The following is a 9,188-nucleotide window of genomic DNA, read 5'->3' as shown; positions in this document are numbered from 1 at the left end:
TGGGGTCATAGGGGGCTGTAGGGGAAATGAGCTAAAAATCAGGTTTTTACTCCCTCCTGCCATTAGCCTCTACAGCTAGCACCTGTGGCCTTGCACGCCGCTGGTGATGATGGACACCTGGGCCACAGAGCACGGGCATGCGCATGTGGAGATGTAGACACCCGTGCTGAGGGGCAAACGATAAAAGGGCAACGTCACTCGGTGGCTATGGGGGTTAGAGTTGCCGTCTCCCAGTCGTTCTGCCTCCTTGATTTAATATTGAAAATCTGTAAAATCTACCGAAGTCTCCAAATTTATCTTTTCTTCTGCAAGAACCGACAGTGAATCTCTCCAGACTGGGGTGGTTGCAAAACAGGGGCTACTTACTGCACCCTAGCAGGGTCCACACAAAGACTGATATGTACAGCTGGAGCAGATGCAAGGACCTTCTTCAACTGGTAGAAAACAAATGCTCCAGGATGATAGGGAAAAGAGAACTTAATTTTATTTATAAAGTGCGGAGAGGGCATCTAGATAAAAGCAAAATTTGGGCCAGGTCTCAAATATGCCTCCAAGAAGAAACTACTCAGGACAGCTTGAGCAAGTGGTGTGGGATTTGAGCGAGCATCAGTATCACCTGGAGGGCTTGTTTACCCTCAGATGTCTGGATGGGCCGCACTTCGAGTTTCTAATTTAGTAGAAGGGAAGACTCAGTGCTGGGGGAGGATGTTTTGAGAATTTGCATTTTAGGTGATATTAATGCCTTTGGCCCAGGGACCACACTTTGAGAAATGCTGGCTTGAGAAGTAGAGCATATTTGGAAAATAATAGATCTTTTTGTCAATTTGGAGTTACTCAATTGATTCCAAGATTCTCTTCGAATCAGTGGAAATGAAAGACATCAGCCTGTATTTAATGAATCCCAAAACTATCAACTTTTAGTACTGGTAGAGATACAGAGACTCCAAACCCATCATTTTACAAGTGATGAAAGTGATGGTCAAGGCCAAACCCAAACACTGAAAGTTTTCTGTAAAATCAGATGGATTTCTGTGGTTCCTTCAATCAAGGGCGCCTGAGAAAACTCCCCTAGAGTCCTTTTTCTTAGGAGTTTGAGTGCTTTCTTTTCAGAATGAACTAAACAAGCTCGTAATGGACTCTCAGTAGAATACCAGCCCTCTATAAAATGCACACGCCTATACTTTGGCAGGGAGGCAGGCTAAAAGAACTCTTAGAACACCTCTGGGTCCATTATACAGGTTTTCCTGTGCAAATGAATTATGTGATCCCTCCTTGTGAAAGGCCTTCCTCACACCTCTGCCATCTCTTAGCCTCCATTGTCCTTTTTCTTTCACAAGCCCTTAGGTATATCTATCTGGCTGCCTACACTGCTCTGCTAACTTGGGTTTGGGGGCAGTTTCTTTTTAATGTCTAAATAACTAATAAAATCTAAGTGCAAACTGAGATGAATTCATCTTGATTCCTGAAATATGCTTTCTTTAGAAGGAGGGCAGGGAAATCCCGCAGTTTATTCTTTGCCATGTGTGCACAAAACTAGCTGGGTGCCTTTGTTCTTGTCTCTGAGCTTTTTCACCTGTTAGTTGATTGTGCTTAAGGAAACAGTATGAAGAATGAAGACATTTAAAAGAAGCCCAAGGGAATCTCACCTGCACATTCAGATGCAAGAATTGTTTTTACCATTATTACTCTACCCCAACATCCTTTACTCTCGCTCTTCCCCCAAGTTACTGCCCTCCACCCCACCCTGACATAGATATTCTTGCTTCAAAAACAGAAACAAAGATTCTAAAGGCAACCGAACTGTAACCCCCTTTCAACTTGTGGTTTCTGCGTAAACTTACTTAAGCCCAGGTGTCTCTTTGTGGCATTCTGAGAAGTCCTAGCACTCACCACCCACACTTCCCCCCAAGGGTAGGACCAGACCCCAAGCTTTGAACCAGAAGGTAAAGTACAGGTGGACAGAGGTTAGCCCAAACCTCACTGCCTTTTCCCTCCTACTCACATCTGGTTTCCACATAGCACCCTTCGCTTGGTTCGAGAGGGTACCAACAGGGGCCAATGTCTCATGGAAAAGCTGAGGGGTAAGGATGGCCAACTGGAAATACATTTTATTCATTGCCTTTACGGATTCAACCACAGATTGTTTCCTCTTCTCCCACTGAGCACCACTTAATAAGCTGCATCAGGTGTTCACTAGAAGCAGTGAGCCACAGATGGAAAGAAAACACGTCGTGTGACTTCGCACAGGGTCAGAACCGCCTTCCTCGCTTCCAGGTCTTTGGACTTGGCCAAGTTATTTAGCACCTCCAAGTCACAGGTTCTTCATTTGGCCCTTGGTTTACTCACCTAACCGGGAGGTTGTGACGATCACAGACTCTATGGGAATACCTGACTCACCTGATACTATCCCTGGAGGAAAGCAGGTGTAAAAATGGTGGTCATCACAGACTGGGCAGCAAATGGAACATGTGGTCTTGCTCCCAAAGAAATCTCACAACCTTCATATACATAGTTACCAGCTTGATTTCGTTTTTGCTTTGGCCCAGAACCACTTTTGTGTATCATACTTCTCAATTCCAGCTAAACTAGGGAAATCCGAGTTTACCTGAACCAGGGTCAGCCTCTGAGTAATCTGCGTTGCACTGAAACACCCAGTGCGCTTTTCACAATCAAAACCAAGTTGTTAACAACGGAAGTTATTTTCTAAGTCATTAGTAAAGAACTGTCAGAAAGGAATCACAGCCTGTGTCTTCTGGGGGTTGGCAAAAAAGAAGAATTTAAAAATGTTGGCGGCTGAAGCATCAGCCCTTGACATACATTCATCTGCGACAAAGACGATTTTTTCAAAAAAGGAATCTGTGGTGATCATAGACACGGAAAGAAAGACACTTTGGCTACAAACTCCCCCTCCCCCCACGTTCTCTGGGGAGGTTCAAGCCTCCGCTGCTGTTCATCAGCCTTGATTTTGATGGGGCGATTTTGAGTCAGCTGCCTCCATCATTTTGGCAGAGACAAAAATCCTTTAAAAAATGTTACACTTCATCAAAGTGTATCATGAGACTTCACGGTCATTATCTCAATGGCCGCTCTGATGTGCTACAATTGGCAGAGACACAAACGGTAGGGGGTGTATGAGAAGAAAGCCAGCGTTTCATGTGGAAAGCTGGCAGAGCTCGCCAAGCTTCTGTCAACAACTCCGCGGTCTGATCCGATGCACTGAGCGTGCTGATGATGCTCTTGTTTCTGGAGGAAGTAAACAAGAAAATGAATTCCACCGCGCAACACAGCCTCTTTGTATCTTCAAAATGGTGTGACTGGACCTGGGCCAGCCTCGTTGAAAGTTTGGCCATTTATGTCATCAGGGCCCCAGTACTGATGGAGGCTTTGATTACGACTTGGACCCAGCTCTAAGACCCTTGAGGGGCAGCCACTCAGCAAATAAAGGCATTGATTGGTTGTTGGGTCAATTTAGCCATAGGGTACAGAGCCTGGGTCTTTTGAAAAGCCTAATGGATTAGCTACACAACCAGTCCCACTGTAGGCCTTATTTTTCAAGTAACTTCTTCATGACGGTTTTCCAGCTTGGCAGAGAACGAACTCTTCCTCCAGAGCTGTTCTTGTTATCAATAGCGTGGCTCAAAGGATTAGGCACAGCGGGCTTTACAATTTAATGAAAACAGCTGTTGAAACAACAGTTAAGGCAAACAATAGTTTGCATGGAAAACTATTAATTATGTAAAATTATGCAGAAAGTGGAATACTCTTTTGATTGGGGCCTTCTAAAGCCACTGAACCACCTTCCATTCCATGGCTCTCAAATGTCAGGAAGCGGGGTGCTTGTAGGGAGAGACCCTATTGCCTATGGGTAATGTAAGCAGAGCTTCAGGCTGCCAGTTTGCTGCAAAGTGAGTCATGGGTAAAATATTCCGGAAGAGAATATCAGTTAAACTTACAGTACCTTGGGTACCTCAGGTCTTTTCATACAAACTCAGAAATGTTGTCCCAAGTATCTGACATACACTTTGAGCCCTGGTGGTTGGGATATCTACTTTTGTTTTAAAAAATATTGTGTAATATGCCCCCTTTTAGTCCTTATTCACCCTAAGATGGTATTTACCCTGTTATTTTCTAAGTCATTAGTAAGCACTGTCAGAAAAGTCTTCACGAGCATCAGTGGAGTCCCTTGTTCTTTGAACTAAGTGGGATTTCATTCCATTAGGATGATGAACTCTTCCAGCATCTTCTCCCCCCCACCCCCCCAACAATGCATCTCTCCTTCCACTCTCTCTCTGCTTACGGGGGCTGTTAAATTCATTGCTTCTCTCTCTCTCTCTCTTTGCAATTTCCATCCTTGACTAACAGTGCTGGGAATTGACTTATGGCCCCTCGCCTACCCTGTGCTCCACATCTACTTTCCTCCCGGTATGGGAATCACCAAGCCAAGAAGTCCCATTAAGGAGGTTATTAACTGTATACATAAACATTGCCTCCTGCCTGCAGTTACATTTATTTCTCGTCACTTTCAAGTAACTGGTTTTAACACCCTTTCCAGCACACCCAACACCTTTTATTTGACAATATTGTTTTAGAAAGACCTTTGGGAATTTAGCTAATTTCATGCTGGAACTTATTAAGTGGGATTTGACACTCTTTGATAATTCCAATAAGCCATTAATCAAGTCTCACTCCCTTCAGGGAAGGAATGAAAGCATTTTCAGTCATAGGGTCTCTATTCTAAACATGTCACCTGAATTTAGTAATGCATCTGTGCTGAAATGTTCTTCATTTTGTGATTGAATAGAACTTTCCTAGAAACTACAGGAAAGCTGTCATTGGCTATCAACAGGAAGAGAACATCTGCCTTTCCCAGAAAATTCTCATTAGGCTCTCCTGTGCATTTTGAAATAATTCAGGGAACTTAATTCACTCACCTGTGTATATTAATACAATGAACAGTGTGCGAGCACACGCACACACACGCACACACACACAAATTATCTTTAAAATAGTTGCTGTCGTCCTTGCTTCCACTCAAGATACAAGAATACAAGGGTAATCGCCTTCCCTTCTGCAGATAGTTTAAAAATCTTGAAAGATCACATTGCTAGAAGGTCCCAGCAAATAATTGAATATGCAAATAAAATTCACTAGTAGGTCACAAACAATAATCCAATTAAACATGTATTTTTAGAACATCTTTAAAGCCCTTCTAAACTCAACACTAGGTTCATCTTTGAAATCTAGCACAAAATAAGTACCACGGCCCAGGGTACTCTAGTTCACACTTGCACTGGAGAAGACAAAACAGCATCAAGATTGCAAAAGCAATTATTCCAGTTATCCAGATGTGATTTTTCAATCATTCTAGGATTTCTATTTTTTTTTTTTAGCAGTTCTTACTCCATGGCACCACTCACAGCTCTCATGCTGGCACAGTGCTTACATCTCTTCATTATTAATTCAGCTCATGGAGCTTAATTGGACAAGGCTAGAGTGAATTTGACAAACATCACAGCAGCAGAAAAAGCAATCACTCTTTCAAGATGAAAATTTGTTTGATGTCTTACTGTGTAACTCATTTACTCTCCTCAGGAGTCATGTGACCTGAATGTTAATCAGCCATTGATTGGTTTCTCTCCTTGGACAGTCACATGACTCGAATATTAATGGGCTGGCACTCGGTAGCTGTACTGTTAGGCAACCTTGTGATTGGCTGCCAGGTTAAGATACGAAGATAAGTGGGTGCTTGATGAGCACTTGACAGAACTTCACAGAAAATTAAGGCCCTAAAATAGCATGAGAAAGTCTTGTCAAATCAAGCATGATTATCATTGAATGCTTAAGGAATTCATCATCTGCATGAAATTGATACACTTCAGCACCAGCAGGCCCTGTAGTCAGCAGGGACTCATCAGATTTTTATTTATATGTGTTCACCAAATCACATTAATTCTGAGAGCTAAAACATGCTAAGGATGAAGGTTATTTTCTGTTCAATCTAATTTATCTATGACAATAATCATCACTAATAATGTGTCAAATTGGATTGCAGTCATTTTATGCATGCATGCTGATTTGGAAAATAGTGTTAAACCATCCCGAGGTAATTAACAACCGGTAAAGGTATGCCGAGCCCGAAGTAATCAGCATATCTAGATGGAAAATTAAGTTTTATAGAATGGATTTATAGATACATATCCTTATTTAATTCGGAATATAAATTATTCCTGGTAAAAGCCGACATCATTTTTATAACACCATTAAGGCCAATAACCGTTGGGGGACGCGCATCCTTAATTTGCTCCATCCTTCATTTTTTCCCTCATTTTCTATGGTTAAGTTTCTAATGGGTGTCGCTTCCTCTCAGCGAATCCTCACTTTTATCTGGCAGGGTTGGGTAGGGCTAAGAGATGGATGAATATGCATCAGTTTAAGTGTTAATCATGGATGAAGGACATGGCATCATACCTCTTACTACACAATGCTTTATAATTATAGGGGGGTTGGGGGTGAGCATGGGGAGAATACAAAGAGGGGGTGGGGCCAGACTTTGGCCTTTTGGTGTTTCTCTATTATTTCTCCTCACAAAGGGACAATAGGAAATTTTGCAGATTAACTCATAAGGGATTAATGTTTCTTGGGGAATCATTTAAGCCTAAATTGCTTCTGTTGAAATATCTGTTACGGAACAGAAGTTGTTTTTTGTTTTTAAATAACCTCCTGGCCTATATGGGCATTACCAGTGTAATGAAATCTTAAAGAAATATTTATTCTCTTGGTGGTGAATGTGGCTAAAATGTTTGAGAGCAGAATTATACCTCCCAAAGAAAGGGGGAAATAAATACGTGTAAGTGTTGGTTCTTTCCCACCACTCCCCCTGTCCCACCCCCCACCTTAATCTCCTGTGTGACCAGTAGGGCCCTATTCTCTCCCCCTCTCTCAGGAGGTCTCTTTATTGATTAAATGAATCTGCTCCAAAGGCTGGCTCCCAGGCTCTTTGATCTAATCCGATCTGATTTTATCCTATCGCTTCAGCAGGACATCGGGGAATTAACAATAAGCAGCTTTACCACAAGTGTTTAATAACTCAACACAATCTCCTTATGGCTCCGAGCTGCTCATGTTCCCATCCAGGCCACGGCAAACAGTGTAACAGATTGGCCATGGGCCCCCCATCCCCACCCCCCTGAACCTGAGGAATTTTCATGCACTGTGAAACTAATCGCTTCAAGTTCCTTCATAAATCACACAAAGCAGATTTTAGCATCTTAACAAATTGAAAAAAAAAAAAAAAACCAGTAGAGTGGGCTGGCCTGGAGGGGCGCCGGCGGCTGAGAGGACCAGCCCTCCACCTACAAAGGAGTCAGGATGAGAGGCAAGAAGCCAAGACAGCAGCGAGGAAAGGGGCAGAAGGACAAGTCACTTCCGTCTTCTCATGCAATATGTTTCTCGTCGCCTTAAATTTTAACATGAATGAAATAATTTGGGCAGGCTGAAACCGAACAATGCTCCCTGCTCGCAGTGACCTAATTTTTTTCCCACAGTGATGGAAACAATGTGGTTTCAAAAACAGGCCTCTTTATTGTGGTTCCTGTGACAGCCCTTGAAGGATGTAAGGGGCTCACAATTAGACAAGGACTGTGTCCAGTGCAGAGAGCAGAGATGTTAGGTTGAAACGATCTGTTCCCTGGATTTCAAGCCAACACACACGCATAAAGGGCATCTTATGTGATTACTCAATTACAAAATGCCATCTGGAAATGCTATTTTTTTTTTATCCAGGACTTGCCCCCTCTATCTATATTTCCCTGTCTCTAAATTGCATGCACAGAACTTACTTCATATCTTCTCCCCCGCCCTTTCCTCCCAAGTGCATCATATCACATCCTTTCCAACTAGCACAGAGACAAAGGTGATTCTTTTCCTAAGGTAGAGATTTCATCGCAATGGCTTACCCTGATGCCAGAATAGACAGAACTGGGAGTCTTGAGAACCTGGGGGGAAAATTGGGCCCATGAAAACTGCCTGGTTATTAGTGCCATGGGGAAAATATCACTCTGGCACTAATCTAAAATAAAATATCTTTTATTTGCTCTATTTAATACCTACTGTACATCAGAATTACCTATAAAAACATGTTTCATAACAGAGAAGCAGCCCCCTCTCCACCCCTGTCACTGCTCTCTCCATTACCCTGCAGTTCTGTGATTTCTCGCTACATCAGCAGAGTAACGAAGTGCCCTCTAAGTGAACATCTGGGGGCAGAGGGAATTTTACAGATCAGGTTTAGGCTAGATTTCTATCACCGTGGTGAGATTTTTTTTCTGTATCCCTGGAACCCAGGGTGCTTACAGATGCACTTAGATACAGCTAGATGTTTCATTATTGGTTTGTTTGTTTTTTTTAAGTAAAAACATCTATTTTCATATTCTTCACCACCTACATCCATTCATCAGTATTTATCCAGTTTTCCCACCACTATCTGAATGCAACAGTTTGAGATGTCTAGCACCCCACCTTCCATAAAAAGTCTACTCTAAGTTTGTGATCTACTCAATAAGGAATGGAACGCTAGCTTGAATAGCATTATTATTTCCTCTTTGAAAATGCCTTTTGCCTTACTTTTTTTCCCCAAATAAACTATGTCATAACAGAAAAATCCCTGTGAAGTTATCCAAAGAACTCTATGCTGCTTCTAGATCCTAGAACTATTATTAAGCCTTGCGTAATTAAAACAGAAAGAACATCCCCTGCCAACTGTGAGTGCCCCTGTTTACATCACAACAAAGATAGCAAAATGTACTCAGGGAGGTTTGAGCCAAAGTAATTAAGAGGGCTGCCTGACCCCAGCTCTGCTTTCTAAATATTGTCCCTGAGTTAGGAACTGGAGGGGCTGGGACTGGAGGATCTGAGCCAGAGGCCTGTTGACTTTTCCTGCCTGGGCATGATGTCATGGAGTTCAGTGACTTTGGAGCTGGTGTTGACTGAAGCCCTGTTGCATATTTAGTCCAGGTGCTTCTGCTGGGAGCTTCAGACCTGTCACCAAACTGGAACTGCATGTTGGCCTTCAGATGTTCTGAATCCCTGCACTGATACATAAAAAGTTCAGAGCAGTAGGCCATGATGTAAACATATCCTTGAAATGGATTAGTACAAAGAGGATTCTTCTGCTTGCAGTTCAGACAGTT

This window comes from Talpa europaea (assembly GCF_964194135.1).
Source record: "Talpa europaea genome assembly, chromosome: 7".
Classification (NCBI taxonomy): domain Eukaryota; kingdom Metazoa; phylum Chordata; class Mammalia; order Eulipotyphla; family Talpidae; genus Talpa; species Talpa europaea.
The sequence above is the reverse complement of the archived record's forward strand: the minus strand, read 5'-3'. Positions refer to the sequence as shown.